This window comes from Centruroides vittatus, unplaced genomic scaffold (assembly GCF_030686945.1).
Source record: "Centruroides vittatus isolate TY-2023 unplaced genomic scaffold, ASM3068694v2 contig_439, whole genome shotgun sequence".
Lineage (NCBI taxonomy): Eukaryota > Metazoa > Arthropoda > Arachnida > Scorpiones > Buthidae > Centruroides > Centruroides vittatus.
The window spans coordinates 2147492-2161107 of record NW_027122239.1 but is presented as its reverse complement, the minus strand read 5'-3'; the positions used below and the strand labels follow the sequence as shown (position 1 = coordinate 2161107).

Genomic DNA, 13616 nt, shown 5'->3' with positions numbered 1-13616 from the left:
TTAATTTGGATTATAATTAAATGTTTTAATCATTAAACATTAACTGGATTTTTAAGTAATTAAAACATTTTTTCCTTTGGTATTTTAGTGCCTACGCCGTACAGCCGTACAGAGAACGGAGCCTTTAAAGAATGGTACTGTACAGTACATAACGCTACAATATCTTTTTAATGTTTGTTATCATAAATAAGAAATGTGATCACGTGTTATGACATCGGTAGGCCATTACACACCTTTTTATCGATTTTAAATAACGGTTTTATCTCCAGGTTTCGTTTTAAATAAATATTTTAACATATAATACAGTTCCTGTTATATATATAGTGTATATTTTTAAATTCAATAAATATATCTCAACTCGGCTATCAGTTAAAGATGCAAAATTAAGCCACGTAACTCGCCTCGGTACGTATCCAATTTGTCATGTTTTCGCTTATATTCGACCAAGTTAAAGCTACTTTAATGGCCTGTCTGTCCGTATGTCCTATCAGATATATCTCTATCCCCCTTTAATAACTCAAATTTTATGAATCGATCTCAATTAAACTTGGCAAGGGGCTAATGAGTGACATAATAGGTTTCCCACACTCTGTCCATTTGTCTATCTGCCATTTTAATTAATTTAATTCTAAATAGTGTTACCTGTAGAACTTCATGTTTTCATTTACATAAAATTTACACATGTATCTATAATTAACATATTAAGATTAAGATTTATCCTCTCTCAAATCCTTATAACTATCGTATTTAAGGTTTCCATCTTTAATTAAAAAGAGAGTCGTAACATGGAGCAGGAGGAGCATTTTATCACGCGATGCCGATTGGAAGCACATGCAACAGACCCAAACAGACCCCCGCTCAAAGATATTGTGCAGACTTTTCCTCTTCAAAACTGTGCTGGTTAGCATCAATACTAAATGAGTTTAACTTGTAGCTAGTGTGCTCTTATCTAAAATGTCAGTAAACATAAAAGTGTTGCTCTTGCTCTTGTTGTTGTTCAGCTTTTAGAGACTACTGTACTTAAAACTAGCCTTTATTATATACATATATATATGTATTTAAAAAAATTACTTTTAAACAGGTAAAGTTAAGTTTGCAACCTATCTTCAGTTAACAGCTGTTGTATTTTCCACAACAGAAGTCGTTCCTTAAGCTCGGAAAGGGGGAAGGGAAGATCTGTACATTAAATTCTTTCGATTTCTTCAATGCAACGTCTCCTTTAGTAGATTTGAACATGAAGTTATGCAACTATAGGATTTACATTTGCTCTTTAACAAGATTTGAAGCATGCTTATCAAAAGAATGATGAGATATCCGAGGCCTGCGTGATTTTGGTATCCCTTAGGGTCGCACATTCTTCGAATTTTTGATTTCTATCCTATAAGACTAAAAGAGTGAAATCCAACATTTGCACTCGCCACTACATTTTTATTTATATTTTTATTTTTTAAAGAAAGAAAAGCTCTTAAGCTCGAGGATATTTGGACATCTAATGCGTTTTAGCATCCTGAAAGGTTGCACATGGTTGGAGAATTTTTGATCCTATCCTAGAAAAACCAATACCGAAATGGCCTTTAACTTTATTCCTTTCCTATTCGATAAATTAATTATTTAATCTTATAAAATCTTAAAATATCCTGTGTATTTTTTGGGTTGTATAATATATATTATAGGCTATATATATATTTTTTTCCTATCGAAAAATAATAATCGATGTATTTTTTAGTGGTAGTTTTTTAACGCACGCAAACCAAATATTGTCTTTAAAAAACGGAATCTCGATCGTGTAGTAGACTTTGCTAAAAATAACAAAAATTCCTTTAGTTTCTACATAATAGAACGGACAGATGGCTCGAAAGATCATTTGAAATCTTGCCAAAATTTCCAAAAACAAGACAGCATTCATCCAAACATGTCCGGTTACGCTGATAGTTTTATGTACAGTAAAGTACGTGTACGCTTGTAGCAAAGTATTACAAATTCTAACTTGAGCCGTTACGATAACAATGAAGACCATTGTAGTAGATGGCACAGGAAATTTGAACAAGTGTAACGGAAATTTAGCTTTGCAATCCGTTTAACTTTACAGTTTACAGTTAATTCTAGCCATCTACTTAACATGTCCGGAGGTAATTACTGCAAAATAAGACCGATTCTGATAGGGCAACATTCGGGTTTAGCTAGATAAAGACGTTGGAACGGCGTAAACACATGCGAAAAAATCATCGAAAATTAGTAAAGGAAAAAATTATTAATAAATATTAATATATAATCAAACGAAACGTGGTAAGGGTGGAGGCTCGGCTAGTCGGGATTTAAATATAACAGCGTGAGTGTACCCACAACAGTTGTTGACGTTCGGTCACGAGTAGAGGGCCCGTAGATGCAATTAGTCACTTCTGGCTTTGTCATGTCGAAGCCACAGGAGATCAAAAGACGTCATAAGGCTTGTACTCCCACCGGGGGTGAAGATTGATCTGCGAGTGGGATATAGTCCCGGGTCAAGACCGCACCTTCATTTGCACGGGTGACCTGCGGGGTGGAGGGTGTTTCTGCTACCGCAATTCGCTTCTCGTCCCGTGGCACGTGGCCACAACACGCTCCACTCGACAATAAAAAGAAAGAAAGAAAAACCCCTCCTCCTGTCCCCGAATCCGGTCCCCCACCCGGATCGAATTTTAAAGCGGCACCGAAGTTACCCATTTTTCTGGCAAACGATACTTGTACTCAGGTTAAAGTCCTGTTGATTGGAGAATCGCCCGTATACAGTCAAGCTGCGATGCTCGTTCTTTTGACTACGTATTGATTCAGTCCTCGTCAACCCAGTCGGTGGTACGAAATGGGTTGGTACGAGGAAATTTAACTCCGACTCTCTTCTCCCCCGCACCCGACCCTTTAACGCATTCTATGCTTTACAACGGTGGCCGGGGGAGGTAAATTGCGGTTTATAAAATGCCTAGCCCCATCCGAGCGATAGAAGGAGAGTGAGAGAGAGCAGCGAGTAGAAGGGAAAATCGTACGGTTAAGCTGGTTTAAAATGAAAGAGAATCCTCTTACCTTCACCGTTGGTTTTGTATTCCCCTGGTTGTAGCTTCTTCCGCAGAAATGGGGAATATAAAGCCACAGATCGGGAGCAAAGTTGAGCTCCGAGCGAGCGTCCTTCTACATCTAGCGATCACTCAACACTGACAGTTCTCCGCTGATTCGCGGCAGCGATTGTGTTGCTCTCTAGTGGTCGTTCCCACAGGCCAATTGAATGTCAGCCTGCTGACTGCCGCACGCTTCGCTTTCTAATTGGTTACTAACCGAAGACATTACGTTGACGTCCTCTCCTTAAAAAATGTATCGTCCGTTTCTACGTATCTTTTACGCTTTGATTCTTTTTCTTTCTTTCTTTCTTTCTTTCCTACCGTTTTTCCCCTAACTTCAATTCCGATTATTGATTGCAATTTGCTTTCTGCTTTGTGTTTTCCCGACTTATTCGCATTTTCTGGAATTTGACCATTTTCTGCTTTGATTTTCTACTTTCTTTTTTTTTTTTCTTTCTAAAATATAACATTTGCTTCTTCTATTTCGTAAAATATGATATATTCCGTCCTCGTTTTCTGCTCGTCTTTCTACTTCCATTTTTCCGCTTTTCTTAACTAAAATACACCAGAAATCTTCTTCTCCATCTTCTTCTTTTTTAAAACTTCTCCTTAACAAAATTTTCTTGGACTAAAAGTATAAATTTCAAATTATCTTGGCCTAAATCTCGTTACAAATAGCTACATTTTTAGGGGGTAGAAAAATGTTATCGCGACGTCTACAAATTAACTACCAGGCCTTTTTTTATTATATTATTTATATAGAAATAAAGAAAAAAAATGTAAAAACTTACGTATTAGCACTTTGTGAGGCACTATTAAGGGGTACGGAATGAAATAACGCATTAAAAAAAAAAAAGAATCCGAGGATCTACTAATTCTTTCCCAAGTACGAAAATGTCGTGTAGAAAAATCATAGCAGTATGTTAGAGAAGAATCTTCACGTGACAGATTCCTGTGACAAAAAGTTGAATCGGTCTACAAGGAATTCAGACGACATAATTGAGGTCATAATGGGAAAATAATTATAGTTGATCAGCAGCACAATCGGATCAGCAATTAGGACTATAAACTCTCATATCTCATTAAACTTACTTAGAATTTTCTTATGTGTATATTTATCGTCTCCCATTTTTACCAATAATATCTATCTTGTGGCCTATAATTCTGGGCCAGACTGCATACCGAAGTTTCTTACAGATGCCAATTTGGCATAAGTACTACCGCAGTAATAAAAGAAGAAAAAATTCGGAAATTGGTAAACGCCTTCGTTCTTTGTTAAAACTTTTGCCTTCTATTTTTAGTCTTTCCCTTGATAGAAAATTTTCTCCGTTGATGAATAAAGATTCTGCTTAATATTTTATGTATTAGGTTAGTCACAAATCTAGGTTATAAGCTCTAACAGAGCATAAATATATTATTTTTTTAAATTATTATTTATATAAAAGTAAAGAATAAATATATATATATATATTTTTAAAATATATATATATAAATCTGTACGGCAATAGATCATGCCTACGGGCACAATCACCCCAAAACGACTCTATATAATGTGTATTGTGAAAGTGCATGTGCCAGAACATAAAGTGTAAAGGTAACATAGCGTGAATTCTCCAAAGAGGGGGAAGGAATAAAATTTATATGGGCATTATATAGATGCATTACTGCCCAAAGTTGTGGTCGAGTTGGTGGATTTTTACACTTGGTCGAACATGGGCAGAGTCGTACGCGTCAGGTGATTTATAAGCGTGCACTGTTGTGAGGAGGCACGCATGAGTCCATGGCTATGCATTTGAAAAGAAGCACAAGGTACGCATCGATGATTTTACCCAGTTTGCTTTTATTATAATATTCGATATAAAAAATACACAGTGAGATAGAACCTAAACACACACACACACACACACACAAGTGCGAGCTTCGGCCATTCCCATAGTAATAAAGCTAATTAAAATTTGATGGAAACTCATTAACAATATTAACACTTTTAATTCGCATACATACGAAACCATTAAGGTAAAAAAGGTATTTAAATTATTCATAGACAAAACACAAACGAGTACACACGCCATCGGAATATTCAAATAAATTGCATATATCGTGGGAACTGTAGCATCTTTTGATACAATTTTGAAAATGGAGGTTGGAGAGAAAAAAAAGGGGGGAGTCGAGTTAAGAGAAAAACCATTTTCCTCTTTTCTGTGCAGGAATTATGGCAAATCGTGACGTTGCACTTGTTGTTAGGTGGCTGCACTGATAACACGACTTGTGCTGAACTATTACTTAATGTTAACACAACAGAAAGAAGGGGGAAAAAAGGTAAGAAAAGAAAGATGTGTATCTGCCATTTGACTGTACGTTCAAAATTTCGCACGTCACGATTTAAACATTTATTATTTTTTTATTTTTTGTTTTCCATCCTTCCTACCAAAAACTCTGCGGGTCACGTGATCGGTAGGACATTACCCAAAAAATTACACATAATATTATAAATGGAACTATTCAGAAGAGAAAAATGTTTATGGCACAGATTTAATATATAAAATTATATTTTTTTAAATTCGAATTTACTAACAAAATATTTATGAAGGCGCATTTTGTTATTACAATAGAATTCTCGCTTAATTTCTATATTGATTTTGTTACGTATCAAATATTTATAGACTTATTACAGACATTTTTTTAAAAACTTAAACATTTTATTTATAAATAAATTAAAACTCTAGCCACTTCGAATTTTCTGCTTTTTTTTAAAATTTAATAAATATATAAATTTTTTACGCAAGTTTTTAAGCAATTCGGAAGCATAGTTCTATACTATAGTCCTACGTATATAATAATAATAATTATAAATTTAAAAAATAAAATAAAAATTGTTTGCTTGTAGATAAGACGATAAATTATTTAAATCTAGATCTTGTCTTTTGTATTTCGTATTTTTTAAGGTTATGTTTATCAGTTAATATTCAAGAAATAAAGAAAAAAATAAAAGAGTTATGTGACATTGGATTGCAAAGCAGAGGATCAAGAGCAAAACCACATCAGTATAAATGGTAAGCTTCAATCATTTTGAAGCTTATGTAAAGACGGTCGGAAAGAAAAATAAACATTATTAGAAATGACAGATAAGCTTACGAGTTTTTAAAGTATAGCGATAAATAACTCGTATAAGATACTTTTCTGTTAAAAATGACTTGTCAGACTTAAGGACAATTTTTGTAATTTTTTTTCTTCTTCTTAAATTAAAAAAAATATACGTCAAGTTCCTGTCTTATAAGTTTGTATAAACTTATATTACATTATAAATAATGTATAAAATGTCTACGAGATATATTTATTTAATAAATAAGGAAATCCTTACCAATTATCTTATTCAATACCGGCGAAAAAGCGCACGCTTAAAAGTGCTACCAAAATATTTTCCTAGATCAAAATTGTTTATAAATTTAAATAATTTAATATATACTTTATAAAACGTATATCTTACTTTATATTTTTTAAGCAATAAAAATAGTTTTATCGTCGGTGTTACCGGGCAACGTTTATCGTATAATTAATGTGTTTAGTAAAAGATAAAAATGAAAATAAGCATTTAATTAAATTTTCATTAAAACAATTAAGAATTAATCTAATAATGGTGTATTATCTTAAATTTTTATTAAATTACACAATGTCATCTGCGAAGAACGTATAATGTTTAGTTATTATTAGAGAAGTGCGATCTATAAAGGCAGTCACGATTGTTCGCATGACTATGTGACTTTCAATTATAGAACAGTCCACTAGATACATCTAGACGTCATCATTCATCTGAAACGTGAAGTCATAGAAAGTCATTACGAATTTTCCTGTTTAGTCTAACTGATGAATAAATTTCTAGTTTTTCTTAAACACTTTCATAAAAAATAATAAAAAAAATAATAATAATAATAATAATTCCTGTAATATTGTTATAGTAACTTCATAAATGTTTTTCTTCTTTCGAATAATTTATCTTAAATTTTTTTCCTCCCCTCTACTTTAATTACAATTTTTGTTTATAAAATTTAACATTCATTTATTTTATTAAATACAATAAATATTTTATTCATTTATTTAACAAATATGTATATATTTTTTAAAGTTAAAATTAATGAAGAAGACAGAGCAGTTAATTTATTAAAAAGTTTTAAAAAGTTATATGTATTTAAAAATAAATAAATTTAATAGTTAAATATTCACAAAAAATTAATTGAATTTACTTATAACATTAATAATAATTTTATGTATTTAAATTTATGCTTATTTACTATTTAATAACACACATTATCGATGGAAAATCTAATTTTATTTTATTATTCAATAGATATAATTTATTGATTTATAGACCTACAGGCCTATAGACTTATAAATTAAAATATAATTCTTAATAAATTTAAAATTAAAGTTTAAAAATTTAAGAATTTTAACCCTTTATGTACTGTATAAATAAATAATTTTATCTAAAACGATTAAAAGTGACAATTAAAGTTAATTAATTTATATTAAAAAATCTATAAACGAGTTTAATTAAGCTTAAAAATTGTAAAAATGAAAATCTTTCCCTATAATTTACATATTTTTTAAGTAAGATTTTAAAATGGTAAAAATGGATGGAGATTTTTATTAGTTAAAGGTGGGCCTCATTTGAGTTTTATTTGATTATAAACGGAGGTAATTTTCATGAGTAAGGACGAAGAAGTCAATTAAAGTGATTTAATTCTCTGGCCAAGAAGAAACGAAATAGTTATCAACTCAAAAATACAACAGTGCACTATCTCTCAAGAGAACAACGCTGGTGGGCCAACCAGTGATAAATTTTAGGCTGAAGGTTTCATTAAAGGATAGTCTACCTAATTATACTGTTGACGATTGCGTAATTAAAGTGGTATACAGTACAAAATGGCGCTCTTTCCATCTCTTATAATAATTAACTCGCTTATTTTACTCTTTTTTTCCTAGCCTTTTAAACTGTTGTTTTACCTAAATTATATTTTTACTGCCTCTTTTCAGTTTTATTTACTCCTTCACAGTATACACATATAACTAAAAGTTTAACTATAGACCTATTTCGAGAGCTCGTTGCTTACAAGTCTTTATTACACTGTTGCTAGCTACTTGGACCATTTCTAACGTTTTTCCCCAATTATATTATTAGATGTAATTAGTAATTATACTAATATTAGTTAAATTATATATTAATTAAGCAATTTTAGCCATTTATTTAAGGTCGAAATAATTCTTACATGCAAAAATAAGTTTATAATTTAGCAGGATTCGATTTTATTTCACGAGTTACTTACGTGAATAATTTTAATTATTATATTAAAATATATAATAACAATTGAACAAAAAACTTTATCAACTATTATTAAAACTTAATTTTAATATAATTAAATCCATAAACATCTTAAAAAGTTAAAATTTAGACAGAAAATCTATAGAGGAATCATTCGATACGAGCCCATATTATGCTCCTTAATTATGATCAAATTGCATTTTTTAAGCTTTTAATCGTATTTAAACATTAAATAAGTTTATAAATATTTAAATAATTTAACAATATATTTATATTTTTATATACAATATCCAATTACACGAGACGTAAGTGAGCGTATGTAATTTAGTTAAAGGGAGATTTTACTCACGCCTATTAAGCCCTGTTATAAATAGTTAGGTATATAAAATATCCTGCATCGAGTAAATTCTGCGTTTAAATATATTTATGTAAATAAATCATATACAGATTTTTGTGTAGGAGAAAACAAAAGCGGTCATTTTGTATCATGAAGAATATGAAAAGTTAAAATTGATGTGATTTTTCTAAACTGCTATTATAATTTATAACTCGGCAAAAGAATTCCAGATTAAAACGGTTAGACAATGATAGATGATAGGCTAAAATGATTTATAGTCGGACACAACACCGTTTTCTACCATAATTCTTTTAAAAATATCCAAATATAATATTTAAAACCGAAACGTGCAATCGAAAATGTGCATTACTTCACTACAGAAAAAGTATTAAAAAAAATTTAGAAAAATACAGATAAATAAACATTAAAAATCGAATTTTAAAGTTGTAGACAAGTAATTTTAATAAGAAAAAAAAAATTAAATTGCATCCTTTTCCTCGAAAATAACCCTCGAAAACACTCAAACAAGTAGCCCAGTTACCGATCAACTCTATAGCTTTTTACATACATTAATCAATGATACTGCCGTAGATCTTTATAGTTTCAACTGTAATGATTTGTATGGTATGTTTTTGTATGTTTTGTAGGAATTGTAGTCGTGTGCTTACCCAATAACGCTCCTTTAAAACAAGAAGTCAAGTAGCCAAGGGTGTGGCTGGGATAAAACAGGTTGCCAATAGGTTCTTTAAGATAGAGTATCCACCTATAAATTTGAATTATTCATGCGATACCGACTAATCTATAAATATAAATAACCTGTTTTTTATAAAAGAAATTATATAAAAATTCTCCATATTTTTTTCTAATATACTTTTTTTTTAAACTTGTATCCGTTCGAGTGATCTTCGGCCATCTTTTATGCATAACTCTTTAATAACTACTCTCACTCGACATTAAAAATGGTGGCTATTTTTTTTTTTTTTTAAATTAACGTTACGTTTATCTAAATTAAGATATTTCTATAAGATTAAAGGTATTTTATTAATTTCGTTTCGATTTTTAATGATGTATAACTTGTCATCGATATTATTACGGTAATAAAATGCTATTTTAGTAACATAAGATTGTATGCGATTTGATAGAAATTCCAAAATTGGGCATCCGTAAGATCATTCTAAATTACCTATCATCTTCGACTCTAGATAATTTATCAACCGGTTTAATGTAGAATTAAATTTATAAATTATACTTTAGCAGCATGAATTTTTATTATGTATCTTTTTTAAAAAAAAATTATTATGATTAAACTCTTAGAAAAAATTAGCATAAAATATAAAGGTAGAATTATTCTTAATATAATAATTTATTGATAAAATTCTTTTTCTGTATTAATTATTGATGTAGAAGTAAGTATTTTTCTAGTTTTTTACTCGACGGAATCATCAAAAACTATGCGATGTCTAGCATCCATCTTGACTTTTCCTTGATATTTTTTCCTATTTTTCTTGATATTTTTCGATTAATTTCTGTTAATAACAACTTATGCTGTTTACAAGGAAGTTTGGAGTTTATAAATTATTACTATAGAAGCACAAATTTTGTTTAACTTTTGTCAATTTTTCTAGAGCATCTCTTAAACCAACTTCTTAAAGATCATCATTATTTTTTCCAATTTTTTTCCTTCTTCTTCCTTCTCCTTCTCTTCTCTTTTGGTAGAAATAATTTATTAACTAGTCTCAACATAATATTAATTTATTAAAAAGTGTTACTTTATTAATCAAAACCCGAGTAACGTATAAATGGCAGCTTTTATCGACATTCACTTTAAGTGACTTATGGAATTGACTTGCATTAATGACTTGACACACATTTTTGGCGTTTTTAAACTATCGATGTTTTCCATATATTTAAATACTTGATAACACTTGTACATTGATGTAAAATCGATCGCATTTAATATCAATTTTGCATCACAAATTATGTTTTTTTTTTTTTTTTCTCTCAGAAATACCTTTTGGGATAACGTGAAGTTACTTTGATGTTAAACAACAACGAGGAAATGAGTTAAATTTGAACATCTCTACACGAATTTACTGTAAAAAAGAAAATAAAATGACTGCATTTTATATATCAAAACATTCGGCGAGGAAGCACGAATTCATTATCAGTTGATATTTCGTAGCACATTAATGTTTTTCTCATTTAGAAGTAAGAAAAGTGAAAGATAGAGAACATATCCCTTCACTTACTCCACATGGACTGGACCTATGGCGCCAATTCAGCCATGGTTGCTATGGTTACTGCATCCCCGCATCTCCCCTCTACTACAAACTTCAAGAATGTAGGCAGTGGTCTGTCTCAGGCATTTTTTTTTCTTCCATCGTATTTTATCTTCCTCTTAGAAGACTGTGGACAATAGTTATTGACTGCTTTCTCCATTTGTACTTACGTACGCCATTTTGAATTTTTTTATCATATTACTTAAGTTTCTTTTTTATTATTATTTTTATTATTATTTTTCTTAAGAAAAATTTATGTAAAAAAACGAGCGCTGCGGGAGTCGCTTTAACCAAACTCGAAAAAGTTGCTCTTCTATCCATTTACTTATGGTAATATTAGCTGTATGCAAGAGTTTCGAAAGTTAATATTCATATATTCCGCTTAAAAACTCATTAAGAAATTTTATTGATCAAATTTTTAAATATTATAACCGCTCGACAAATTAAAATTTGGCTTTTTTTTTCGGTAATAAAAACTGTGTAAACACGCTCAACTCGGAATTATTTCTACATAGAGCGGCTCCTTTTTTTGATAGATTTGTTGAATATATTTAAGTTAGGCCCATTTACCAAACAAGGAAATGATCCTTTCAAGCCACAAATATAGCTATAAATCGTGGAAATAAAAGGAATGAGAGAGGAAAGGAAGAAGAGGAGGAAGAAGAAGAAGAAGAAGACGATCAGTCCGAGTTTTATCCCGTATGAAAAAAAGTGAATTTAATAATATAAGTCATATTTTCTAGGATGCAGTCGTAAACGCAATATGTCTCCTTGTATAACAAGTGAAAAGAGAAAAAGTAACGAAATCAAGAAAGATAAAAACAAGCTTGTTGATAGCTATCTTATATAAATCGCGTTAAAGTCTTCGATAGCTCCGGGGTATAGACGTATCCAGCAATATTTTCTCTTCTCTTATAAGCTTACTATCCATCGGTTAGCTGCAAGACGTCTAGCAACAGCTGAGTATCCCAATATATACGTGGCAATCTGTTGCCTTAGTCGCTTGAACAATTCGTCGATCTGTCAGTGAAACGCAGCTCTGTTGGACCAGATGGCGGTGACAACGCTCAGTTGACATCGATTCTGTTGCCTCCCTTCCGTTCGTCTTCTGTTAGAACCCACGTCAAAGGTCGATCCCGATAGAACTGTGACGTAGACCTGTATAGGAGTGTGCAGTTGATGGAAATGAAAGAAAGAAAGAAAAAAAAAGGAGTAGAACCCACCCCCTCCATACTAATACACCTGCCATACACTCGATAATTTACTTTTTTACACGCTACGCCAACCCCCGTTTCTATCGTCGAACGGATCTATACACTCGTAAACTAGTTAAAAATACGTTAATTTGGAAGAAATTTACCATTTAATTTTTAATTAAATTACAATCAGATCAATCGGGCCTTTTAACTTCGTAAATATGTATAGAGATCTTTCGATAAATGACATTAATTTACAATTCCCTAAACGTAGAGGGGGGAGAGAGCATAACTTTTAACCCATGCGTAAACATGGAAGACTTTTACGGCTTGTCATTCCGGATCGGATTAAAATTCTTCAGCCTTCATATAATAAAGACAAAAGCCTTCTATTTCTACTTAATGCATAAAACCAACAGGCCTCTCTATCCTGCCTTTTCCTCCTTTTTTTTAAAGGATTTATACGAATATAAAGGTGTTAGCCAAGCGATAAAAATATGCTTTTACTTAACAAAACTAAAGCCTCGATACTATTAGGTTCGTCGCGTCACGTTTCCATCACGTCACGTTTGACACGCGTCACTTGTACCGTAACCAATCTTTCGAATGAGAGACGTGACTTTCTTTGTGTAGTTTTACTCTCCGGATGACGTGCGGGTAAAAGTTTTAAGTGTGTGCCTTACTCTGGTATTTACGATGCCTTCGGAAAAGTTCTTCAGCAATAACATCCTCACTAGATGAACAGGATTAACGTGCAACGTTACCAACAATCCCTGTTTACAACCTATCTATGATTAACAGTCTTATACTGTTGGCAATGATCGCTAGAGCATCACTATTTTAATTTTCTTACACCGATATAAAAATTGATTTTATCTTACACATTTTTCTTAATCTAGAATTTTTATAAAATCTTTAAAAGATTTTCCTCAAATAAAAAAATAAATAAATATATATATTAAATTAATTGTAAAGCTTAAAGTTTCTTCCTCCTACTCCTCCTGCTCTTCCTTCATCCGTTATGGATGGAAGGAAGGAAAGAAAAGTAGGGAACGTCTAGGAGAGTTAAAATTTTAATCTGAATTGTGAAAAATAGTATTTAAATAGCGTGTATCTTGTAGAAAGAAATGGTCAAAACACATTTTGAAAATTGGAAATTTTATCTGAAGTTAGCAGAACCGTATCTTTTACTAATCGATAGAACAACGATGAAATTCTATCCCTGGTGGTTGCTCGTTGCGAATAAAGAAAATGATAAAGACTCCCTTTTTTTAAGGATATAAGCGCTGTTTTATTTCTTAAAATTTATTATTAAAAAGTATTATTAATTACAATAAGTTAAATTGTATTTAATATTCCTTACACGTAAACAAAGATCTTATGTCGAAGCAGCAAAAC

The 13616-nt window shown here is 31.1% G+C and overlaps 1 long non-coding RNA gene across 1 annotated transcript in view; it reads left to right on the top strand.

Moving 5' to 3' along the window:
• The window catches only part of LOC136977025 (uncharacterized), a 60657-nt gene that overhangs the window by 32141 nt on the left and 14900 nt on the right, over positions 1-13616 (top strand). Inside the window, exon 4 of the long non-coding RNA XR_010881019.1 lies at positions 6035-6142. This is a non-coding gene — a long non-coding RNA (uncharacterized lncRNA). The remainder of the gene's footprint in view (positions 1-6034; positions 6143-13616) is intronic.